Genomic DNA, 4,834 nt, shown 5'->3' with positions numbered 1-4,834 from the left:
TCAACCATTTAAATTTATTTTCAAGATAGCTCTGATTAAAATTTGATATTTTATAAAATAAATATTTAAGTAATAAAATCATATAATTTCGTATAACTGAACACAATAATATATAATCACTACTTAAAATGACCAAATTACTTACAATTTTTTTTTTATTCAAATGAAATAAATATTTTGATTTTATTAGAAATCGAAGAAACTCAGGATTAAATTTAATCGTTGAGGGCAAAAATTAAGTGTCAACATTCCTGACACCAAGTTCTTTTGAATATTAGGAACATGCAATACGTCCATCAATGTAACTATCTTTTCGAAAGTAAATTTCAGTTCAACAGTTTCTTTTCCCACGGCTTTAGTAGAGTAGAAGTTTCCCATATATAAAATTTTACCGTACCCCACTAATTAATAAGTCTTGAAAGAATTTTGGTTACCTAATATGTGACGAGTTGCAGCGGTATCTATCCACCATTCCACTTGATCTTCCTCTACAAATGCTTCTGTGACCATTGACACAAGATCATCTTTTTAATTTTATTTGCTTTTTCTTTCTAATTTTCGGCTTTGAGAATTCTACAATCACGCTCATAGTGACCAACTCTGTGACAATGATAGAATTCACCAGATTTAAATGGCACTATTACGCTTGAAATTTATAGTCTTCTTTCCCTTTGAAAAAAAATCTTATTTTCAAGTTCTTTCTTGGTTGATTTTTCTTCAACCATATGAGCTTTCATGACAGGTTCCTTCAAACTCTTATTATCGTGATATCGTGTCTCTTGTTCAATTTGCAAGTGTTGCAATAATTGTTCAAGAGTCAGATCTTTCTTTTTGTGTAAGAGTTTGCTTTGGTACTCTTTCCAAGATGGAGGAAGTTTTGATACAATAGAACCAATGTTAAGGTTTTCATCAAGAGCAATTCCAGATATAGCAATTTTATAAGCTATAAGTTGGAATTCTTATACTTGTTTAGTGATTGACTTGTTATCAATCATTTTGAACTCCATATAATTTGAAACAAGAAATTTCTTAGAACTTGCCTCTTTTGCTAAATAAATAGCTTAAAAAGTGTCCCATATCTCTTTAGCAAATTTGCATTTAATATAATATTGATCATAATATTTGTCGGACATTCCTCCAAGAATATAATTCTTGCACAAATAATCATCATATTGCCACTTGGCAATTTGTTCTTTAATCAAAGTAGCCTCGTCAGATGCTACCTCAAAACCAGGAGCATTAGGACAAGGTTCTTCAAGAACATATGCCAACTTTACTTGTCTTAAAAATAATTTCATCTTTCCACGCCATCTAGGAAAGTCTTTGCCATCAAATATTTCAAAACCAGGATTAAGCAAAGATGAAATACTATTGGATATTGATGTAGAAGCCATAGAGTCAACTATCTTTAAATTGTTAGAACAATAATGAAAATTTTACAAAAAATTCAAAAAATAAAACTTGCTTGGCTTAGAGGCACGGTAATACGCTTCTTGAAGATAGTTGGAGTCTCTCCCACGAGAAAATGGAAGAACTAGTAACAACTCTATCTTCGGGATTCAACTAAGCCACAAAACAAGTAGCATTCAAGAATGTTGCTCTTCTATTCTTGAATTGGTGATTTCACCATTTGATTAATGTCTCTCAAATATTTTTCAAGAGAAAAGTAATTTTTTGAGTGTTTGTCTTTTCAAATAAAAGAAACACTATTTATAGGTTAAAAGTTTCATGTAAAAGATGAGTATTAATTAAATAATAGTTAATAGGTTCATGAATAGTTTAAAACAAAAAAAAATTGTCGTTCTTTTAAGAACCTAAAACGTAAATGAATGAATTGTAAAATTCACATTAATTTTCTTTGTAACTCAAATCTTTTAATTGATGCATTTGTTTCAAAATTAATTAAAGCATAAATGAAAAACTTTTAGCCGATGGACTTGTTCTAAAATTGATTGAAACATAAACTTCAACAATAACACAAATGGCGTCACGTCTTAGAGTGCTCTAGTTAGTAATATCTTCAACAAATAGACGGCAGTATTAACTACCTCATCCCAAAATATTTAGGCATCTTCTTTTCTGCCAACATGCATCTCTCAATCTCCATCACTGTTCTGTTCTTCCTCTCATAAACCCTATTTTGTTTTGGAATGTAGCTAAAGGTGAATTATTGTTGAATATCCAAATTTTTACAATGTTTGTTAAACTGATGCAAAGTGTATTCAGCTCCATTATCAGACCTGATATACTTCAACCGACATCCACTCTCCTTTTCTACCATAGCCTTGAAGTTTTTGAATACAGAAACACATAAGCATTGCTACTTAGAAAATAGACCCATGTCTTTCGAGTAAGATCAGCTACAAACAGAATAAAGTATTTATTTCTACTCAAAGAATTCATCCTCATTGGTCCACATATATCTGTATGAACCAACCCTAGCTTTTTCTTCGCCCTCCAAAGACTTCCTTTAGGAAAGGATCGTCTATGCAATTTACCAAATTGACATGACTCACAAACATCTCGGCACATGTAAATTTTGGGTACATCATAATATAAGTACGACCACGAGGATGGACATGTGAAAGTGTAATGAATCTGAGGCTTGGAGTGTGCAAGAAAAATGCAAAAGAGGGCCTAAAACACACACCAAAACCGAACCTACACTACACTCCATAGGCATCATTTTGAGGCTTTTCATTAAAGGTCCTTTTGGTTATTTTGTATTCTAGTTGTAACCTAGTATAAATAGAATATTGTAGGTAATTTTGTCTTAGACTTGGATGATATTTTTAAGTTGTATAACACTTTGAAAAAAACATCCTCTCTTCTCTTTAGGAGGCAACCTGAAACTAGGGTTATACTAGTGTGGAATCACTAGTGTTGCATTCATGGCTTGAGACGTTGGTGTTTAGAGGAGGTAAAGTCCCTCTTGTGTCAACGTAGGAGTTAGGTTAACCATTGTGTGTAGTGTTAAGGGTACAAGAGTATCACATGTTCTTGGGTTCTTAAGATTATACCAACCAAGGTTTAACTATCTATCCTTTTTTCATTTTATTCTTGAAATCATTTGTACTAGTTTGTTCTTGTTTCTAGGGAAGCCGTGAGTTGTTGTTACAATATTGTTGTTTTCTTATTATTGTTTTGTAACTTAGTTTGGTTGTTGTCTGCCTTGGTGTGTTAAACACCTTGTAATCTCTTCATTCTTGCTCTTATTTGTTGAATCCAAGTCTGTTACCAAAAGGGGTCCTTGATTTTTCAAATTGTGGATTGTTTTGGTGTTTGTTTAATGTCTTCCTTTTCGATCTTGTATCATTTGGTATCATAGCATGTCTTGATCTTGTTTCTACAAGATCAAATCTTGGGCTTGCTTGTTAGAAAAATAAAAAAAAAGTGTTCTTGTGTTTGTGTTCTTGGTCGAGAGGTGTAGACCTTGTTGTTGTTGTTTTAGCCAAGATTTTCCGACTAGATCTAGTATAAATTTTATTTGTCTAGTGTGTTTCTTGTGTTGGTTTATTTCTCACTAACACAAAAGGTGTCTAGATCTAAAGTTGAGCTTATAATATTGACATTGTTGTTGTGAACATAAAGTGGTCGTGTGTTGAACCTTGAAGTTGGCTATGTTGTGTGTTGTTGTTTGATGTTGGAGTGGACATTATTGGTGTGTTGTGGTGGTGTTCTTGAAGGTTGTTGTTGTGTTCATCTTGTTTATTACCTAGTCTTATAACTTAACCAACAAAAAGAGCAAAATAGATTCAAATGGGTGAAGATAAAAGTTGTAAATTTGTTTGTGAGAAGACTTGAGCCCATCACTTCCTAGACTTGACATCTACTTTCCACCCACTTTTTCTTGTTTCAAGGGACCTTGTTTTACGGGACTAGTACAAGTCAAGCCTCATCTTTTTGGAGATTGAACTTAAAAGGGGTTCAAGACTTATACTTTCCCTCCAATACCAATTGTCTTCCATTCCAAATTATGTGAAGATTAAAATTTCAAATTTGTGACTAAAGTTTTGTGGGACCTATACCAATTGTATGCTGCCACATCACCTTAATTACTATTCATCATCAATATTAAGCTCAAATTTGGATTTTCTAATCTCTAATTGTTGATTCTTGGTTTCATTAGTTGATCCTAGAACTGATTAACAAACTAGTAAACTCCTACTAGATTATCAATTAGTCATTTGAATCCATTGTTCGTGTCTACATTTCTTTTGTGTTTTTGTCATTTTCAAAATTGTAGTACTTTTTAGTTCAAGTTTGGACATTACTTTCCTTGAGTCTTCAAACAAAGAATCCATTTTGACCAAGGAGTAGACTCATCCCTCGACTCATCATGAACTACGAGCTGACTTTCAACACTTGGATGATACAAGCATGAGAAGAACCAAGAGCACAAGATATTGTCGAAGGTTCAAGCTTCGGAATTGACAAGTGATTGAAGGCCTTTTGGAGCATTTTTGAAGCATTGTTAAAGAAAAGCTAGGAGGAGAACCTTTACACTCAAGAGAAGCCTCAAGTGAAGGGTATAGAAGACATTTTACATACTAAAGTAACACTCAAGAGGTGCCCCATTTTCCCTTATTCATCAAGGGTATTTTTGATATTTACTATGTAATAGTATAAATAGACATTTGAGCTTTTTTTTTCATTAGATTTTGATGAGTTGATTGAGTATTACTCAAATTATATTTTTTTTCCTTAGTGTAGGGCTTTGAAAATCCATCTTAGTGTAGGTCTTAAAAAATACATTGAAACTAGAGATTAATACATTTGATGGATTTCACTTGTGTTGATCAATTGGCAAGAAAGGTGTGATTGAGGAGTGTGA

This window comes from Capsicum annuum, chromosome 4, assembly GCF_002878395.1.
Source record: "Capsicum annuum cultivar UCD-10X-F1 chromosome 4, UCD10Xv1.1, whole genome shotgun sequence".
NCBI lineage: Eukaryota > Viridiplantae > Streptophyta > Magnoliopsida > Solanales > Solanaceae > Capsicum > Capsicum annuum.
Note: the sequence above shows the minus strand (reverse complement) of the source record.